Source organism: Electrona antarctica, assembly GCF_951216825.1.
Source record: "Electrona antarctica genome assembly, contig: scaffold_25, whole genome shotgun sequence".
Classification (NCBI taxonomy): domain Eukaryota; kingdom Metazoa; phylum Chordata; class Actinopteri; order Myctophiformes; family Myctophidae; genus Electrona; species Electrona antarctica.
In genome coordinates, this window is record NW_027637034.1 from 8,987,610 (window position 1) to 9,010,473 (window position 22,864).

A 22,864-nucleotide genomic window follows, 5' to 3' on the forward strand; every position below is an offset into this window, starting at 1 on the left:
AGGATGGTGATAGAAATTAGCAGACAAACTGTAAACTGTCAAACTAAATGGGGGTACTCTGACGAGCTAGCTATAGAGACAGGGAGACCCCTATTATTTAGCAAACACTACAGACATGATTACCATTTGAATAGAAAACCAACCTATTTAACAAAAAAATAACACCAATATTACATTTGTCAATATTTGGTCATTGTGCCATCTGTTATTTTTAACCGTATCAAATCAACACTAATCTACAATTTAGGCATTTAGCACACTTTATCAAGAGCGATTTACAGTAAGCAAGGTAAACATACATAGAATGCAGAGACAGTGAAGTGCCTCAGTAAACTAGGATCACATGGTAAGCTAGGTCACTCAATTGTTAAAATTGCTACTTCAAAAGGACTAAGTCGCCAAATGAATGTGATGTTAGACTTACTCCTGATCAAGCTGAGGTCCCAGTGTGGCTCTGAGTCCTTGATCGCCTCCACAATGGCCTTGGTCACTCTCACATTGTGATCCTTCCTGAAGCTGTGGATAATCACACTTTTAAGATATCATTCAGCATAACACGATAAAAATGTCCATTGACTATGCGTTGTTATTTCACAAACAGAGGCATTTCAGAGGGGAAAAAAACGTACAAGTCAGTTGGCTGGACGTACCATTCCTTTCCCATTTCTCTGTAGGTGTTCCGGACAGAGGCCTGTAGGGACATTAATACAGTGGTGTCTAATCATGCTTCATGGAGAGGGCATAGATAATATCGGTACATGCTTAATGCCATAATACATGGATAATATTGGACATACTGTTATACTAACAGTAATACATAGATGATTGAGGATCCCCCAGATCAGCTCAATGTGCACACATCGTTTCCTCACTCAACAGTAAACAAACCAACGTACAGTATACAGTAAGTGTATACAGGGTATTTGCATAAGTCACAATTGAATGACTTTCAAGACCTTTTCAATACCAAATTGTCTATTACATAAGAAAGCAGAAAACATGAAAAAAGGCGATCTACAAGCTCACAACGCCTCCCAGTTTGAGGCGTTGTGGCTAGGGTGGGGCCCCCAGTTAAAATATGAATATTCTGGGTAGGGTCACAGCCATACATTTATACAAGGGGTTCTAGAGTTGTACTGTTGGGGGGGGGCTCTGTTGAAGATAAAGATAAATAGGTAGATTAAGTACATACAGACAACTCTTGGGGAATCTTTTGGCTGGCAGGAAGAGGCGTTTGCAGGATGGATGCCTCCATCCTGTCCAGCCTCTCTGTCACCCCTGAAAAGCTCTCCTTGACGGTGCTGGACAACTCCTTGACGGCATCCACCCTTCTGGTGAGCTGTTACCGCTCTACAAATTGTGAGGGGAAAATAAATAAGTTAGGATTGAATTACTGTTATTATTACAAGTTTATGTTCTGTGTTTCATTTTCCAACAAAATCACAATAACCTTGGTCAATAGGTAGCAGTGCAGGACCACAGGTCATAGCTGGGTCTCTTCGGGGTGTAGTGTCTTAGGCGCATGCGTGTTCCCTCATAACCGAGAGGACATGTGAAAGAAAGCCACCAAAATAATGCACTGAATAACACGTGCGTGCGTGGCCAAAATTCTTACCATATTCAAGATCACGCCCCAGTCATGGTCCGAAAGAAACTGGATCATGGTAGACACCCTAGGATTCACACTAAGTCGTGATTTGTTTTGCTTTCCACTTTAGTGCCTTTCTCTGGGTTGATCAAGAACATGCATCTGCAGACACACAAGGACAATGAAGAAAATCTTTAGATTATAATACAGCTATGTAAAGAAAATAAACTAATGTAGATTATATTAAAGCAATTCAAAAATAATAAAAACTGGAGGGTGGTGTATGTGTGTGTTTGTGTCTATGAAATGCGTACTGAATGTTTAAGCTTACTTGTTTTAAAAGGCCATATTCGAAGATCATGTTACTCAAAGGTTCCTGGTCTTTGGTCGTCTTCTCCACCATCTGGGTTGACCTGATAAAATAGAATTCAAATTATTAATGTGTGTATATCTAAGTACTGTGTGTGTGTGTGTGTGTGTGTGTGTGTGTGTGTGTGTGTGTGTGTGTGTGTGTGTGTGTGTGTCCACGCACGCACGTGCGCAACTATGAATCTTACCATAATCAACAATCTCACTAATCATGGTGAGAGTGAATCAAGGTAGACCTAGGATTCACAACTATAGATAAGATGTGCTCTCCTTCTCTGGGTTGATGGAGAACAGACACCTGCGGAAATAGAATAAAAACAGTATTATATATAGATATATATATATATATATATATTATAAAACAAAGAAAAATATATTTTTAATTGAAGATGTTCATTTAAGGCAACTTCTAATGGAAAAGATTTAAATTAGGCAGTGCTACTTTCTTTTAGTGCAGGCTAAAGCAAACACAAAAATACACACCTCTCCAGAAACTCCAGGGTTGATGCCAGCGCTGATGGGTAGACGTTTTGCAGAAAACAGGACTCTGAATAAGAAACAAAATAATAAAACAAGCATCATTAAGATTTTAAAACTGCTCATCACCATCAACATAAAAGATTTGTGCCAATCCTATGCTTTCATGTTGCATCATTTGATGTCACAATATCATCAGCAACTGGTTGACACTCTGGAAACTTTCAAGCAATCACTAATAAACAAGGTGATAAAATATGAAATACTATTAGAAACTAACTAACTACTATAACATTTGCAATCGGAGGGGTAACCCAGTTAAAAATGGTAACCAAACATGTCAATGATCAGTCAGTCAGATCAGTATAAAGAATATGATGTCACTTCCTGAACTGCCACTCCCTTCACTGACTGTCAGTCACTGAAGGCAGCATTCAGTGTTTGGTTGCAGCATGCTGTGTTGGCAGTGTTGCTGCTTTGTACTCCACCTAAACTTCACGTTATACTCAGCGGTGAGTAAAATTTATGAAATCCAGTGCAACTGTGCTCTATATAAAGGTTAATTTGATTATTTTACACTTCCCTATCGACCATCAGTGATGTAAATAGGTTTTGAAATGTCAATATGGTCTTCCAGAAGCACACAAGAAAGAACCCTATACAAAACCGCCACTAGACCTATTATCAGTATGTATCTAAAGTAACTCTAAATTACTGTACTGTCCTTGTATGTAACTCATCTGTACATTTAGAACTCATGGCATTGGCTTGGCAGCAACTGTCAAAGTGTGCAGTGACACAGAGATCCTTCCAACCGCTTTTCTCTGTGAATTCCTGAACTTTTTATCAAAAATATTTCATGCACGAAAACAAATTCTACATTATCTAAGCACATGTTAACACGCACCAGGCTATAGGACATCAGCTATATACAGTAGTACCTCAAAGACAGGCTAAAACAAAATGTGCTGGAGACAGTAAGTGACTATCGGATCTACAAGCTCACAATTCCATGCATTGAGCTTGTAGATGAGCTATCTTTTATTTGGCCCATGTTTGACCAGTTTATATGATGGTTTCTTGATTACTTTTGATGTAGTCTTTCCTTAAATTGTCACTACAGTATTACTGTCATCTGGGGACCCCCGAAAAAAAATCAGACCGACCGGTAGAGAACCACTGCACTAACAAAACTGTACATTCCTCTTTTTAATTGAAAGCAATAATGAAATTGCCAGAAATGATGCTCTCATAGTGCTCAGTTACATAATCATGTGCACAACTGCAGTGCTAATTAGTGCTAATATACAGCCACTGAGCGAAAAACCAAAGAATCCTTTGCCCGAATATGACCAGATATGATTCAAATGTGGTGATATCCTCCATATCATGGATACTCTCCGAATTCTTGAAATATACTCTTGTAATAGATTTCATGTTCGGAGAATATCAAACTCCAGCCATGGGACCAATTTTATTCTTGTTGCTGAACAAACACTATAGCAATGATTACTGTCACAATATAGAGCTACTTAAACTGTTACTGAACAAACACTGACTATACCAATGATTATCACAATATAGAGCTATTTGACACTTATTTCAACCAAAGAAAATCCTCTACACTACCTTTAATTAAGCAACATGTTTTAAGTCTTTTCAAACGTGGCTCTGCAGTCTGCAGCCAAATAGCCTACTTTTGGTTTGACATGAAAACATTGACAAAGGCAAACATTGACAAAGGCTGAAAACACTACAGTATGAAGTGCAAATGTAGCTGCAAACCAATAAATAAAAGCTTAGCATTACATTACCTGTAATCTCCATTCCATGCTACAGCTTCTGTGTGTGTCTGTCAGCTGCTGAATTTAGGCAGGCTCCGGCAGGCTCCTCTCTGTTCAAAGGACAGCGTGTACTCTTTCATGAGCCAATGGCTGCCTGCCACGTCACTGCCTAAACGTCACAGCCAATCAGATTTCGTCTTTTCAAAAAAGAGGTGCACTATGGGTGAACTGAAGAGCTGCAATGCATTGTGGGATGTGTAGTTGATCTTTTAAGTGCTTTCCATTAACACTCCTTATGTCACGTTTCTTCAGCAACTACAATGATGAATGCCTGATTTATTTCACTTTCATTCACAATATAATATAATAATACAGATTGTTTGGGCCTTAAACTGATTATTTTCTTACAACCTGTCAATTAATGTATGTTGTCTGTATTGACTGTATGATGCAGTTTTTAAAAAAAAACTTATTTCAAGCAGTTTTTTTGTGTTTGATATTAAATTATATGGTTAATATCAGGTGGGTTACACTCAGCAGTGGTTCTGGGGAGTTCCAGTTGTTCGAGGACCACCAGTGGTCCTTATAGGGGTTCCAGGTGGGCCCCAGCTAAATGATGGAGAGTTGGTTAAACCAAATGGACCCTTATAGATCTACGTAAAATGAAAAATGAAAGTTATGAAACCAATAACTGCGTCTGGCACCACAAGGGTGCCAGAGGGTAGTTGCAAATTCTGCACCCTCATAGTTTAAATTTAAAAATTTGATTGACATTTGACAATTGACATTTTTATTTGCCGGCCTCAGTCATTTAATCCTGGAGCCAAGCATGGTGTGCACGTGTGTCTGTGTGTGTGTGTGTATGTGATTGTAAAATCCATAATCTTTTCAAATAGCTGTTAATGTGTGTGGGTGCCGCTACTACACACATTGGAAAGATTTAGCATAGACAACCAAGTATTAAAGAAGGTCTTTCCCCCTCCGTAAGGTTGCAAGATACCATCCTGGAATTTATACCCTCACATCAGTAAGCAGGAACTGGGAATGGCAATGACGGACCTGAAAGTCTGACGTGGCATATGCATGTCAAACTGGGGGTCCTTGAAAAAGGTTGAAATCACTGCTAGAGCCGTACATATCTTATATCAGTATTATCAAGCTCAAAGTTTCCATGGGAAATCTGAGCATGAGAGAGGTCATGTAGGACATGTAACTTCTCTGCCTGGATAGCTGTGGCGGTGGGGGTCTTTCCCTGTCCCCCACTCAATAACCATTGACACAGTTGTAGTTATATTTACACTTTTATCTCAAAATGATTTTTCTATTCTACTGTTAGCTGTATCCTATCCCCCCACCCCCCTACCACACACACACACACACACACACACACACACACACACACACACACACACACACACACACACACACACACACACACACACACACACACACACACACACACATACATACATATGCCTACATTCAGTTTTCTTGCATTTTGCTTATCTTAGGAGGTGATAACTTTGATTCAGACAGACAGACAGACAGACAGGCTGTATGTCTGTCTGTCTATCTCACTGTCTGTCTCGCTGATAGATAGATAGATAGATAGATAGATAGATAGATAGATAGATATTTTCAAACCCCTCTGGGCAGGTGGGAGACTGGCATGTTATATTATGATGGTGCCATTTACCAAAACACAGACAGGCACCATGCACATTTTGCAGGTGCCTGTGAATTATTTTGTAGTCCACTTCCAACTCTGTGTGGTCGATCATACGTCGATCTAACTACAGACAAATGAGCTGCAATGTTTTGGGAAGAATGTCCTGGAACACAGATTGTCGGAGAGACACGAGACCCATTTCATCGGATTTGGCATCCTTCAAATATGAAAAATGTGTCCTGCCTGAAAAAAAAGGATTTTGTTTAAATATTAAAATGATTTATAATGCCCAAAGGTCGCTTCAAAGTCTTGGGTGACTGTTGACCTTTAGGAGTGTCCGTTTGGGAGGAGACTTATGTTTTCTCGTTCGTCTCGGCCAGCCGATCGAGGATCTGTTTTCCGTTTGTCTCTACGATTTTTGGGGAATTTACTATTGATTTTAAGGACAGAAGGCCGCAAATGTTGAATCGGCTTAGTCCGAATGTCGTGTCTATTCCTGGATCGTGGACGCTTAGAAGTGTCGGAGAGACACGAGACCCATTTCATCGGATTTGGCATCCTTCAAATATGAAAAATGTGTCCTGCCTGAAAAAAAAGGATTTTTTTAAAATATTTAAATGATTTATAATGCCAAAAAGGTCGCTTCAAAGCCTCTTGGGTGACTGTTGACCTTTAGGAGTGTCCGTTTAGGAGGAGACCTATGTTTTCTCGTTCGTCTCGGCCAGCTGATCGACGATCTGTTTTCCATTTGTCTCTACGATTTTTTGGGAATTTACTATTGATTTTAAGGACAGAAGGCCGCAAATGTTGAATCGGCTTAGTCCGAATGTCGTGTCTATTCCTGGATCGTGGACGCTTAGAAGTGTCGGAGAGACACGAGACCCATTTCATCGGATTTGGCATCCTTCAAATATGAAAAATGTGTCCTGCCTGAAAAAAAAGGATTTTTTAAAAATATTTAAATGATTTATAATGCCAAAAAGGTCGCTTCAAAGCCTCTTGGGTGACTGTTGACCTTTAGGAGTGTCCGTTTAGGAGGAGACCTATGTTTTCTCGTTCGTCTCGGCCAGCTGATCGACGATCTGTTTTCCGTTTGTCTCTACGATTTTTTGGGAATTTACTATTGATTTTAAGGACAGAAGGCCGCAAATGTTGAATCGGCTTAGTCCGAATGTCGTGTCTATTCCTGGATCGTGGACGCTTAGAAGTGTCGGAGAGACACGAGACCCATTTCATCGGATTTGGCATCCTTCAAATATGAAAAATGTGTCCTGCCTGAAAAAAAAGGATTTTTTAAAAATATTTAAATGATTTATAATGCCCTAGAGGTCGCTTCAAAGTCTTGGGTGACTGTTGACCTTTAGGAGTGTCCGTTTGGGAGGAGACCTATATGTTTTCTCGTTCGTCTCGGCCAGCCGAATTGTATGCGCATAGCCTACTGTACAGATTAGGCAAGCAGGGCTCAGAGCATTATTGGTTCCCAGTCCCTGATGGCTCATTGAAGTCAGTCAGAAGGAGATATTTTAAAATATGTCCTCTGCATGCTCATGGATGACTAAGACCCCTACACATTCTGTATCCGGCCGGTTGACAGGTCACTAAAGTCATGCCTGTGTGCCGTAAACCCCTTCAAACTGTTGAAGAGCTTATACAGTTGGTGAAGAAGCCTGCATGTATGGGGGGCTGAGGTGGACTCGGGAAACCTTGATGTTTAAATCCTCAGGCCTCTGAGCGTTATGGGCTCCCATGAGTCCCCGATTATATATTGCTCATTCAAGTCAGGCACAATACATAATGTAATTATCAAACAAATAGGTTATATGTTGTCCCTTTCGCACTGTACAATGTTTCTGTCTGTGTGTGTGTGTGTGTGTGTGTGTGTGTGTGTGTGTGTGTGTGTGTGTGTGTGTGTGTGTGTGTGTGTGTGTGTGTGTGTGTGTGTGTGTGTGTGACTTCAGTTAATAATATCTCCATATGTATAACCATTCAGTCAATTACTGTTTAAACAAAGCTGGTGAGAAATGATGACCAAAAGCTGACTAGAGTTGCTATATAGACAAATTTCAGAAAGGTCAGCTGGTGCAGCATTTACGGGTTTCTATTAAAAATAATAAAGAATGGCAAGTGAAAGGGTATTAGGAGGACTGTACTGGTCAAATGACGTGAACTGCACAGTTCCCTCGCCGTTTGTGGAGGGCAAAGCGGGAGGTCTTCCAGGACATTCTTCCCAAAACATTGCAGCTCATTTGTCTGTAGTTAGTATGATCGACCACACAGAGTTGGAAGTGGACTACAAAATAATTCACAGGCACCTACAAAATGTGCATGGTGCCTGTTTGTGTTTTGGTAAATGGCACCATCATAATATAACATGCCAGTCTCCCACCTGCCCAGAGGGGTTTGAAAATATCGTGGCAGCCAGCGAGACAGACAGACAGACAGACAGACATACAGCCAGTCTCGCTGTCTGTCTGTCTGTCTGTCTGTCTGTCTGTCTGTCTGAATCAAAGTTATCACCTCCTAAGATAAGCAAAATGCAAGAAAACTGAATGTAGGCATATGGATGTGTGGGTGTGTGTGTGTGTGTGTGTGTGGGTGTGTGTGTGTGTGTAGGGGGGTGGGGGGATAGGATACAAGCTAACAGTAGAATAGAAAAATCATTTTGAGATAAAAGTGTAAATATAACTACAACTGTGTGGGGGACAGGGAAATCTGCCGATCTACAAGCTCACAAAGCGTCGCAATGAAATAGGTTGAGAGTTTGTAAATCAACTGTTTCCGGTGGGCGTTACTTTACCAGGGGCCGCGCGCGGCGTCGTGCAAGTGCACTGCACACACAGACACAAACAGTAAACACAGACGCACGTGGAGCCTTGGGAGTTTTACCGTTTATTTTACAAACTTTAGGCCTACATTAAATTATTATTAGCACTCTCTCTCGTCTCTCTCCGACGAACACTCCTTTTGTCCGTTTTACCCTACGTGGCACGTGCAGTAGCCAGTGTGCATGCTGTACTTTCAAAGTAGCATTTTCTACAGCAAGACAGGAATCTGTTAATGTGTTGGTAACACTACCTTCAGCAAGATATGTTTAACGGTACACAAACGTTTTTGTCCGTGCACCCCCTGTTACCTCCTGACCTAGCTGAGCTGACGAACCTCCAACGCTCAGTCTCTCATTTGGATGAAAAGTATACATTTTTTACTATGATTATGGAAAATAATCACAGAATGTCACTGCACTGAAAGACATGCCAGCTGCTGTATACTCCTGCAGCTGCTCTATACATCTCCTTACAACAGTGTTGCAGATTTGGCTGTTTGTGTTAAATATCACCATAAATCCACCATTACCCTTTTCATGTCACGCACCCCATAGAGCAGTGGTTCCCAAATGTTTTCATGTCAAGGACCCCCAAATTGACATTTATTAGCCCGCGCCCCGCGGACTCCCATTTGAAAAGATATGTCAGGAACTCCCATAAGAGAAGATATGTACGGCTCTAACAGACCCCCCATTTAATGGCATTTCCATCTCTGGGACCCCAATTTATATTGTAAAATCAATGTTAATTGAGAGTGTACACATGGTTCCATTTGTACACTCAGAGTTATAGACCAATAAGGGTCCATTTGGTTCCAAACTATCATTTAGCTGGGGACCCCCTGGAACTCCCTCAAGGACCCCTGGGGGTCCCCAGACCCCACTTTGGGAACCACAAGGGGTGCACGCACCATAGTTTAACCCCTGGTTTAACCTATGTAATTGTTGGGCAGAATGGCCCCCCAACAACCTTTACACAATAGAGTGCCACCCCCCTTTTGTTTTTGAAAAATCGTGGAAATGTGTTATTTGGAACACGTGACAAAAATAAGATGTAGCTGCTGGTATCCTTATAGTATTGTTACTGTTACCACCCAACTCTATTTTGGAGGTTTTAGATGATGGCATAAATCAATGCTATTAACACACAATGAAATCGTAAAAGGTGCTTTGAACTAAACCTCTTAACTCAATTGGACACTCAAACTGTCTGTTAAAACAGCTAACTCTACCACCTCTCATGCAAGTAAGTGACAATATATAAATTCCAACTTTGAGGCAGTATTGCTTTGTTTAAAAAAGAAATGTTTTCTTCATTTTCTGAAAAAAATAACAGTGGTTTCTTCCTGACAGCAGAGATGTATGTCCTTGTGATGTATATTGGGTTTGTATTTGATAACATTTGGCATATCAAAGAACTCAGGATATCAGCTCTGTATTCTACAGAAAATCCAGTGACTTATCCAATGAGATATTTTGGGATTCTGGGCATTTTCGCCCAGTAGAAATCACCAGATTCTGTCAATGTTCATGAACTACCAAGTACCAATATCAGTAAAATATCTCACTCAAAACAGGCCCAATGGCCATATGGTGCATATGAACAAACTCAGGATATGCATAAGAAATGTCCGTATTCTAGAAGAATCCTAAACCCGGAAATTAGGGATTCTTGCTATTTTCGCCCTCAGGTCATTTTCGGAACACATACATGTCAAAAATAAAATTACGCTCATATCCTAGTACAATATATTGTCTTCAGGGTGTATATTGAGTTCATATTTTACATAATATGCCGCATATCAACAAACTCAGGATATGCATAAGAAATGTCCGTATTCTAGAAGAATCCTAAAACCGGAAATTAGGGATTCTTCCTATTTTCGCCCTCAGGTCATTTTCGGAACACATACATGACCAAAATAAAATTACGCTCATATCCTAGTACAATATATTGTCTTCAGGGTGTATATTGAGTTCATATTTTACATAATATGCCGCATATCAACAAACTCAGGATATGCATAAGAAATGTCCGTATTCTAGAAGAATCCTAAAACCGGAAATTAGGGATCCTTGCTATTTTCGCCCTCAGGTCATTTTCGGAACACATACATGACAAAAATAAAATTACGCTCATATCCTAGTACAATATATTGTCTTCAGGGTGTATATTGAGTTCATATTTTACATAATATGCCGCATATCAACAAACTCAGGATATGCATAAGAAATGTCCGTATTCTAGAAGAATCCTAAAACCGGAAATTAGGGATTCTTGCTATTTTCGCCCTCAGGTCATTTTCGGAACACATACATGACAAAAATAAAATTACGCTCATATCCTAGTACAATATATTGTCTTCAGGGTGTATATTGAGTTCATATTTTACATAATATGCCGCATATCAACAAACTCAGGATATGCATAAGAAATGTCCGTATTCTAGAAGAATCCTAAAACCGGAAATTAGGGATTCTTCCTATTTTCGCCCTCAGGTCATTTTCGGAACACATACATGACCAAAATAAAATTACGCTCATATCCTAGTACAATATATTGTCTTCAGGGTGTATATTGAGTTCATATTTTACATAATATGCCGCATATCAACAAACTCAGGATATGCATAAGAAATGTCCGTATTCTAGAAGAATCCTAAAACCGGAAATTAGGGATTCTTGCTATTTTCGCCCTCAGGTCATTTTCGGAACACATACATGACAAAAATAAAATTACGCTCATATCCTAGTACAATATATTGTCTTCAGGGTGTATATTGAGTTCATATTTTACATAATATGCCGCATATCAACAAACTCAGGATATGCATAAGAAATGTCCGTATTCTAGAAGAATCCTAAAACCGGAAATTAGGGATTCTTGCTATTTTCGCCCTCAGGTCATTTTCGGAACACATACATGACAAAAATAAAATTACGCTCATATCCTAGTACAATATATTGTCTTCAGGGTGTATATTGAGTTCATATTTTACATAATATGCCGCATATCAACAAACTCAGGATATGCATAAGAAATGTCCGTATTCTAGAAGAATCCTAAAACCGGAAATTAGGGATTCTTGCTATTTTCGCCCTCAGGTCATTTTCGGAACACATACATGACCAAAATAAAATTACGCTCATATCCTAGTACAATATATTGTCTTCAGGGTGTATATTGAGTTCATATTTTACATAATATGCCGCATATCAACAAACTCAGGATATGCATAAGAAATGTCCGTATTCTAGAAGAATCCTAAAACCGGAAATTAGGGATCCTTGCTATTTTCGCCCTCAGGTCATTTTCGGAACACATACATGACAAAAATAAAATTACGCTCATATCCTAGTACAATATATTGTCTTCAGGGTGTATATTGAGTTCATATTTTACATAATATGCCGCATATCAACAAACTCAGGATATGCATAAGAAATGTCCGTATTCTAGAAGAATCCTAAAACCGGAAATTAGGGATTCTTCCTATTTTCGCCCTCAGGTCATTTTCGGAACACATACATGACCAAAATAAAATTACGCTCATATCCTAGTACAATATATTGTCTTCAGGGTGTATATTGAGTTCATATTTTACATAATATGCCGCATATCAACAAACTCAGGATATGCATAAGAAATGTCCGTATTCTAGAAGAATCCTAAAACCGGAAATTAGGGATTCTTGCTATTTTCGCCCTCAGGTCATTTTCGGAACACATACATGACAAAAATAAAATTACGCTCATATCCTAGTACAATATATTGTCTTCAGGGTGTATATTGAGTTCATATTTTACATAATATGCCGCATATCAACAAACTCAGGATATGCATAAGAAATGTCCGTATTCTAGAAGAATCCTAAAACCGGAAATTAGGGATTCTTGCTATTTTCGCCCTCAGGTCATTTTCGGAACACATACATGACAAAAATAAAATTACGCTCATATCCTAGTACAATATATTGTCTTCAGGGTGTATATTGAGTTCATATTTTACATAATATGCCGCATATCAACAAACTCAGGATATGCATAAGAAATGTCCGTATTCTAGAAGAATCCTAAAACCGGAAATTAGGGATTCTTCCTATTTTCGCCCTCAGGTCATTTTCGGAACACATACATGACCAAAATAAAATTACGCTCATATCCTAGTACAATATATTGTCTTCAGGGTGTATATTGAGTTCATATTTTACATAATATGCCGCATATCAACAAACTCAGGATATGCATAAGAAATGTCCGTATTCTAGAAGAATCCTAAAACCGGAAATTAGGGATTCTTGCTATTTTCGCCCTCAGGTCATTTTCGGAACACATACATGACAAAAATAAAATTACGCTCATATCCTAGTACAATATATTGTCTTCAGGGTGTATATTGAGTTCATATTTTACATAATATGCCGCATATCAACAAACTCAGGATATGCATAAGAAATGTCCGTATTCTAGAAGAATCCTAAAACCGGAAATTAGGGATTCTTGCTATTTTCGCCCTCAGGTCATTTTCGGAACACATACATGACAAAAATAAAATTACGCTCATATCCTAGTACAATATATTGTCTTCAGGGTGTATATTGAGTTCATATTTTACATAATATGCCGCATATCAACAAACTCAGGATATGCATAAGAAATGTCCGTATTCTAGAAGAATCCTAAAACCGGAAATTAGGGATTCTTGCTATTTTCGCCCTCAGGTCATTTTCGGAACACATACATGACCAAAATAAAATTACGCTCATATCCTAGTACAATATATTGTCTTCAGGGTGTATATTGAGTTCATATTTTACATAATATGCCGCATATCAACAAACTCAGGATATGCATAAGAAATGTCCGTATTCTAGAAGAATCCTAAAACCGGAAATTAGGGATTCTTGCTATTTTCGCCCTCAGGTCATTTTCGGAACACATACATGACCAAAATAAAATTACGCTCATATCCTAGTACAATATATTGTCTTCAGGGTGTATATTGAGTTCATATTTTACATAATATGCCGCATATCAACAAACTCAGGATATGCATAAGAAATGTCCGTATTCTAGAAGAATCCTAAAACCGGAAATTAGGGATTCTTGCTATTTTCGCCCTCAGGTCATTTTCGGAACACATACATGACAAAAATAAAATTACGCTCATATCCTAGTACAATATATTGTCTTCAGGGTGTATATTGAGTTCATATTTTACATAAAATGCCGCATATCAACAAAACTCAGGATATGCATCAGAAATGTCCGTATTCTAGAAGAATCCTAAAACCGGAATTTAGGGATTCTTGCTCTTTTCGCCCAGTGTATAGTCATATAGTAACAGTCAGTGATAGTGCATGTGTTCTTACAGTATAACTACTAAGAGTACTGTGATCACAAATGGTACACCCCATGGGTCACACATGATCTCAGTTTCAGTTGACTGAAGTGTCTTAGGTAGCATAGTGTCCTGTCTGGATCAGTGTTGGCCGACATCACCATATTGTGGCGTTGTCATTGTCAAACATGTACTGTACACAAAATCCAATACCAATAACTGGGAGTGCATTACATTTGCAATGGTTGACCGCACAAAAACCTTGAGACGGTCATAGGTGAGGCATGGTGATGAAGGGATGGTCCAACACCTGGTCAGGTGTTATCCTCCCCTCTGGATCCAGATGAAGCATTCGTTTCAACAGGTCCATGAAGACGTCACAAGATGTTTCATCAGCATCGCAACGCAGGGAGGAGAACACTTCTTCCAGTGAGCAAATCACACATGTAAGTGTATACATAACATCCTCTATTAGCAGTTCTGCCTTTAACTCCTGCACTGTGTAATACTCCTCTGGTTCCTGGAAAACACAAAACAAAACATTTTTAGTGATCTGATTGAATGACGTGCAAAGACAACCTATTCTTGAACATTTCAGAGATGAAGTTGTTACTCCAATATTAGTTGCAGTCATACCTTAAATCTCCATGTATCGTCTTCCTGAATGAAATAGCTGCAGGTTGTTTGTCCAGCATCCAAGAGGGATTGCTCTGGCATACCAAGTGTCAAGAGGATGGATTGAACCTGTAGAAAAAACACAGGATATTTCACATATTGAGAATATTTCATTAACAGTGTTAGGCTATAACTATGGAATAAAGAGTACAGTCAGGATGCATGTAGTAATGTACAGTGCATCAGCACAATACTCACCACATCATATTCAGTCTTCCCGCCAAAGAGATCACGGAACAGCATCCCATTAACCACCATACAGCCCAGTGACCACATGTCAAGTGCCTCTGTGATCGGGAGGCCCAGGAAGAGTTCTGGTGATCTGTGGGTTGTAAAAGAAAAGGATAATGTTAGCAACTTTCAAGTTTCTTCAAGTTCTCAATTGCACTCGTTACACTTTCCATTTTAATATTTGTTTGCATTGAGCTTTCAGTGAAGCAGATAATAAGGCTCACCTATACTGAAGAGGAGGTCTGATCCTCCGTTGCTTGGTCTCAGAGACAGGAACGGCCAGACCAAAGTCAATGAGTTTGACTTTGAGGGGTTGTTGTCGTTGGTTCACCAGCATGATGTTGTCTAGTTTGATGTCTGTGTGGATCAGACCGATTCCCTTCAGGGCCTGGAGTGCAATGGCAAGCTGCAAGACAAGAATAAAGAGCATGATCAGAAATTCAGAAATTCAACTCAGTATCTTTGTATCAATATTTTTTCCATTACTTTAAAATGTAATTGTCAAAGCCATACCTGCTGTATGATGCATCTCGTCTCCATCATGGACATAGGGACATGTCTCTCGTTCAAGAAATCCAGGAGATTAACATCCAGAGACTCAAACACCATGCATCTCAATCCTTTATGCACAAAGCTGTCGTAAAATCTCACTGTTCCACACGTGTCAGGGTCCAGGACTTTCATCATTTGCAACACAGCCATCTAGGAATACAAGAAAGATTTAGATTAGATAACTTAATGATAAATCAGAGCCAAATATTAAAATCTTCAAGAACAATGCTATTGCTTACCTCATGTGCTGCCAATTCATCGTGATTGTGGCGATTCTTCAATATCTTGATGGCCACTGTGTCACCGGTGAACGTGCTGATGGCTTTGGCCACCGTCCCAAAGCTTCCTTCCCCCATGAAGCTCTGGACCAGGTACTGGCCTCTGTCCAGCAGGTCCATCTCAGACACCATGTAACTCTCTGGACCGTCCGAGTGTTGGGAGGAGCTGGAGGTCACCATGACCAGTGGTGTTGGGGACGGGACATCAACAGAGTTGAACATGCCGTCCAGCTTGTCTCTGCCCCCCTCTGGATCCGAGCTAAACAAGCAGTTCATTGCGTCCTGCTCGACTCTGTCCCACTCTGGATCAGAGCTAGTGGGGAAGGACATTATGGAGTGTCGTTTTGTAGTTCTATTTTTAACTATTTGTTTGGGTTTGAAGTATTCTGGTCTCTGGCTTACTGGTGTGTTGATTCCTTTTAGCTTGCTGTGTACCAGATAGTCTTTAAGATTTTTGTTTTTTCTGAAGGCTGATATAATTTTATATTCCTTTAGAAGATCATCTGTTCGGTTCTCAAAATTCCTTTTTAATCTGTTGTTGGCTAGTCTGCTCTGTGTTGAATAACTGGTTACTGGGGCTATTTTGGGGCCTTGATCCCGTACTCTTACCTCTAAGAAGGTATTGTGAGCTTTCCGTAGGAATGTCCTGGTGTAACCTCGTAGTCTGAGAGCATTAAATAGCGTTTTACAGGCTATTTTGAAATCACTTCCTTGCGTGCAAATCCTATGGAATCGCAGCAGTTGTGATTTGACTATCCCTGTGTACGAATGTGGTGGGTGGAATGACGTTTTGTGTAGTAAGGCGTGAGTGTCTGTTTCCTTAAAGAATACTTTTAAGTCTAATTTCCCGTTTGTGTTGAAGTTTGGGCCCTTGAAGATTGTGACATCAAGAAAGTCAATACTTTCCGTGTGTGTCACATATTTTATCGTTATGGATCTATGATGGCTATTTAACACATCAATAAATGCCTGGAATTAGTTCATCTGATGCATGCTATAGCTTGTGCAGTGGACCCGAGGTGTAGTCGTCTGTGTTAAAGAACAAGTCAGAGTCCGAGGAAAGGTCCATGTAACTGCCCGATGAGTAGTCTATGGAGGGGGAGGGAGTGTTGGGGAAATCGTCAAACGAGCTGTCACTAAGGAAATCGGTGGCTTGATTGGCATTTTCATCGAGACAGTCTGCAAACAAGGCCCTATATGTGTCATTGTCATTGTCATTGTCACAGAGGCTGAGGGCGTGGGCCAGCCCTGCAGCTCCATCGTCCATGTCAACCAGACCCGGGCTTCCCCCGACGTCATCCGAGTCTTCGCTTTGGGAAGGGGAGCACGAGGAGTCGGTCATGTCGCTGCTACAGCTGTTCTCCTCCACCACGGAGCGCTCTGGACTGAAATGGTAGGAAGGGGTGGGGGGCATGGTGAGAGGAAGCCCTTCGTCCTCGGCGGAAAACCCGAAGGGACAGCTTTTTTCCGGGGCATCCCCTGCTGGGGGTCACTGGTCCACATCCAACTGGAGATCTTCTGGAGCCGCGCTCTGGTGGTCCAGTTGGTCAGGCGTATCATCTTGTAGTAGCCTCTCTAGTTCTAGCCTCATGACGGTGTCGATGTAGTGGGTCTGCGCGCGTCTGGAGTTGAACTCTACGCGTCCCTGAATGTTTGCGCAGCCGTCTTTAGTGCAGCATGGGAGGCATGCGTCCATCTGGCACTTGATTCCTGCCAGACTGCATTCACAAGTCTTTGGCTCACAGAAACCCTGGCAATTGCATCCAGAGTCCTCCCTGAAGACACGCAGGGAATGCAGCTGTCTCTTCTCCTCTTTGTCAATGTGCTTCACACCTGCTGCTCGCAGGAGTGCCTGTCTGTGCTTGTAGGAGTACGGCTGCAGGAAGCTGTTCCCATTCTCCAGCTCGGCGTCGGTGATGTGGACGTCAGTGTCTCCGTCTGGGACCTGGTCTGCAGTCAGTCGCTCAGATTCTCTCTGGTCAATGGTACCATTGGCCATCAACTGGTGTCTCAAAGCCTCAAGCTTCTCCTCTCTCCGTCTCTCTCGTAGTCTCTCTCTGCGCCAACTCCGTTGTTCCAGGGCGTGCTCTGCCATTGTGTACCTGCGGAGAGTGCTGTGCCTGTGCAACATGCCCAGACTGGCACCCCCGCGAAAGGGTACGCTAGTGAAACCCTGGCATTGTGGGAAGTAGAACACCGTCACCAGATCAAAGCGCACGTTGCTCTGCCTCCCTTCCAGCTTTGGCCTCTTCAGAATAGACTGGATGGGTTGACTGGCAGCAGGTGAAGCAGAACCATTAGTTGTAAAGTCCTGGCTTTCTGAGGAGCTGCTCTCCCCATCAGAATCCCATTCCGTGGAGGCAGGAGAAGGCAGGGACGATGATGGAGGTGAGGAGTAGAATGGATCTTCATCGTCGACCTCCTCAAACTTTCTTTTCAGAATACCTCTCATGACTCGACGGTGGCGCTTCACTCACGACGGAATCAAATATAAAGGAGAGCTGGAAAAGTAGACGTTTCGGACTGGTTGGTCCTTCCTCAGGCAAGATTCTGTTAGGAGAATGATTAGTTGTGCTGGAGCCCTGGTTTTATGTGTTCCTAATGGTGGGCGTGACTCATAGTCATTCGGCCAATTAGCTTTGTTGATGGGTGTGGTTTACTTGGCCATTGTTTCATTCCGTCCAATCAGAATCAATGGATGTGTGTTCTCTTGTTCTGGTTTCTTTCATTTGTAGTGTGGTTTTTGTAGAGGCAACATGTCTTTACTGGAGAATCAGTAATAATTATAATAGACTTCCCCCAAGTTACAGGTACAAGCTCGACTGGGGGGACCTGGGGACTTCAGTGCAATGTACCTACATATGTTGCGACCGAAGGTCGCAACATATGTAAGTGTATGTAAGTACATTGCAAGGAATGAGTGCATTCGCCATGTACTTGAAGGAAGCCTAATCCAATCACTCTTAGATTATCTCCAGTTTAAGTTTAAGAGTTTAAGTTTACCTTATTGTTGTAGGACTTTTGGTTTATTTAGCCTTATTGGGTTTAATTCACCCCATGGCTCCATTTCAACAAAGACAAATTTGCATGTGTTTCTCTTTTGTTTCCTGAGCCCGGTGTCTAATGGCCCATTTGGTGTCAGTGACACCTCTATGCTTCTTGTCCCAGGCTGGTTTGGAATGTGCTAATGTGTCCCCTATTCAAAGTCTGATTTCCATTGATTGTTGGCTTTGTCTATGTGGCTGGGGAGTTTTGGTACAAAATCAAAACAACTTGTCTAATATTTTGGCATGTTTAATGCAGCTCTAAGGTATATAATGACATAGTAAAATGTTGAAAATGAGTGGAATGCCCCTTTAAGAACTGGTTTTCCAGTTAATCTGGAGAAAAACCATTCAATGGTCGAAAACAGAGTCCACTTGAACATAACAGTCCACTTTGGTTGAACAATATTTAGTCTACTAGTCTAGTGATCCATTGAGGAGTTTCTTAAAGTCAAAGCAGGAGCCAGCATAAATATAAAATAACGTTATTGGTATAGCAAATTCCAACAAGGCATTTCAATGTGCTTTGCACACATCAGGAAACATATATAAAATCATAACTAAAACAAAAATACATAAAACATTACAGTGCAGAAGAGAAAGAAAAACTCAATCAAATGCAGTGGGAAACAGAACAGTATTTCATTGTGATGTAAAATAAATAAGAGTGCCAGCATACCTGCTGTTTTCTGGGAGTTCTTCCACATGTGGTGCATAACAACTGCTGGTTTATAATAAACCTTAAAAAGCAGTATAGTAGTTCATCCAAAAATGACTTACTCAGTATCTGGATAAATATGTACAATCTAACTATTGAATAAGTGGATATGAATTCATTGTTACTGCAGCAGAGCCATTCATCTTGAGGATTTCTCCACATTATTACAGTAACATCAGAACCAAGGAGAACCAGCTCTGGTGAAGAAACAACTGCTCATACTGTGATTTACATCCCATTCATCTTAATTTATCTTGGAACACTTACAAACCACAGATAAAAAACAAATCTTGACTTTAAACATTTATTAAAAACAAGAACACGGAAGTAAAACAGTTAGGCCTATTTGTTTCAAACAATATTTATAAATAGTAGACAAGCCTTCACATCTTGTCTTTTACAAGTAGCCTATATACAGCACCCCTTGTATTTTATGTGTTAGGTTGTAATGTAGGTTCAATTTGTTTCCACTTTAGTATAGAAGACAGTGGTCTGGTTTCTGTACAGGACTGGAACAGCAAATAAGTATATTGTCAAATCAAAGTCTCATATCCTATTGTGCGCTATTGGTTTCATTTCATTTCTTATCTATATTTACAGTGAAATCCCATTGTGTAATGTGTAGGCCTGTGTGCAGAAACATGTGTCCATAGTATTAATAAATGATCAGGATAAGTCAAGATAAATCAGGATATATCATTATACTTATTCAATTATATCCTATATTAATTATTTGTTTGTTCAGTAACAGAGGTTACTGTCTCCATATCCAGTCATATAAGTCATAGTGAAACTGGAAGGGATTGAATGAAAATACACTGAACAAAAACATAAGCTGATACATTTTTGCAGGGTTCTCTCTCAAGTGGTGATGAATGCACTTTTATTCAATGTTTTTCAAATGCTAAATAATGAACAAACCCCACATTCTTTCCCCTGTTAAAATGTACACATGCTAAATGATGATGGCTGATGCTTCATTCACTATATGCATTCAAATGCAGAGATTAACGTGTTAATGGTCACTCGTTGTCTGGCATTGGACAGATCACCTGCTAATGATCACATTTTGGATGAACTGAGACCATTTCCATTAGCATGTGACCATCTGCATTTGACCAACACTGCCCTCTCTCGACCAGGCCAGCTCGCTCATCCCCACCGGCCCCCTGGTTATCTGAAACCCTCAGATCTGAACGAACACCTCTCAGGGCAGCTGAAAGGAAGTGGCACAAGACAAAGCTACCAGATGATCTCTCCCACTTTCACTCACTCCTCTCTGCCTTCTCCCTCTCACTAACCACTGCTAAAACCTCCTTCTACCACACCAAAATCCAATCCTGCACTTCTAACCCAAGGAAACTCTTCTCCACCTTCTCCTCCCTCCTTAAACCCCCTCCCCCCACTCAACCCTCATCCCTCACTGCGGAGGCCTTTGCCACCTACTTCGAAAAGAAGGTTGATGATATCAGTAGCTCCTTTACCCCCCTCCCCCATAAAGAAGCACTCGACTCAACCAATGCTAACCATAACATACCATGCATGTCCTCCTTCTCTCCTCTATCCCCAGACGAGGTCCTGAAACTAGTCACATCCACTAGACCTACCACCTGTCCTCTCGACCCCGCCCCGTCTCCAATCTTCCAGACCATCGCACCTGACCTGCTCCCCTTCATCACCTCCATTATCAACACCTCATTAACCTCAGGCTGTGTCCCATCTGCCTTCAAGTCAGCCAGGGTATCACCACTCCTCAAAAAACCAACTCTTGACCCCTCAGATGTCAAGAACTACAGACCGGTATCACTCCTTTCCTTTCTTTCCAAAACCCTTGAACGTGTTGTCTCTAACCAGCTTTCTCTCCATCTCTCACAGAACAACCTGCTGGATCCCAACCAGTCAGGATTCAAGAAGGCACACTCCACGGAAACTGCACTCCTCGCAGTCACAGAAGCACTACATGCTGCCCAGGCTGCTTCCCACTCTGCAGTCCTGATTCTCCTAGACCTATCGGCGGCATTTGACACAGTGAACCACCAGCTGCTCCTAGACACCCTAGCTGATCTAGGCATCGGCGGGACGGCGCTGAAGTGGTTCTCCTCCTACCTCTCTGACCGGACTTACCAGGTTTCTTGGAAAGGTTTGCTATCATTCCCCCGCACCCTCCAAACTGGGGTCCCACAGGGATTTGTACTTGGTCCCCTCCTCTTCTCACTGTACACTAAATCCCTCGGCACCATCATCTCTGCTCACAATATATCCTATCACTGCTATGCCGATGACACACAACTGTTTCTATCCTTCCCCCCCTCTGCCACCCAGGTAGAAGAACGCATCACTGCATGCCTGGCTGACATCTCACAGTGGATGTCTTCCAACCACCTCAAGCTGAACCCAGACAAGACTGAGCTTCTGTTCTTCCCAGCTAAGTCCTGCCCTATGCGGGAGCTAACTATCTCCGTAGACAACGCCCTGGTAAAGTCTGTCCCGACAGCCAGGAACCTTGGTGTTGTCCTGGACAGTCAGCTCTCGTTCAAAACACACATCACAGCTGTCACTAGATCCTGTAGGTTTACACTCTACAACATACGACGAATTAGACCGTTCCTCACCCAGGAGTCAGCCCAGCTCCTAATCCAGACAACAGTCTTGTCAAAACTTGACTATTGTAACTCCCTCCTTACTGGCCTACCGGCATGTGCACTTAAGCCCCTCCAACTGATCCAAAATGCCGCAGCCCGCTTGGTCTTCAACCAGCCAAAATTCTCACACGTCACCCCCCTTCTCCGCTCCCTCCATTGGCTCCCGGTCGCTGCCCGCACAGAATACAAAACTCTGATGCTGGCATTCAAAGCAACCAAAGGCATGGCCCCCCCATATCTCACAAGTATGATCGTACCCTACAAACCCTCCCGCGCACTCAGATCGGCCAACGCAGGGAAGCTGGAGGTACCTTCACTAAAAACGCCGGGACAACGCTCCACACGTCCCAAACTCTTCTCCCTTCTGGCTCCAAAACTATGGAATGCACTTCCCATCACAGTCAGAACTGCAGCCTCACTCCCAATCTTCTGCCGTAGTCTGAAAACCCACCTCTTCAGACTCCACCATGGCCCGTAGCACTTGCCCTAGCCTAGCCCCTTAGATAGCACATTATGTAGACTTAGATAGTATTTTAAACAGACTTATAGCTTGTTACGTAGACAGCTCTAGAATTGCACTTTATGTAGTCATAGCACTTTATAGTACACATGTATAAAATATTATATAGTATAGTATGTATAGTTTACATAGATACTCCACTGTTACGTTCT

The 22,864-nt window shown here is 41.4% G+C and overlaps 1 pseudogene across 1 annotated transcript; it reads right to left on the reverse strand.

Moving 5' to 3' along the window:
- Window positions 1-1,680: 1,680 nt before the first annotated feature.
- LOC306919245 (cysteine/serine-rich nuclear protein 3-like) lies at window positions 1,681-18,240 on the reverse strand (annotated as a pseudogene). The gene is made up of 4 exons: window positions 17,067-18,240; window positions 16,803-16,967; window positions 2,441-2,504; window positions 1,681-1,750 (listed from the first exon to the last, which is right to left on the reverse strand). The product of its transcript is annotated as a cysteine/serine-rich nuclear protein 3-like (transcript).
- Between the last annotated feature and the right edge of the window lie 4,624 nt (window positions 18,241-22,864).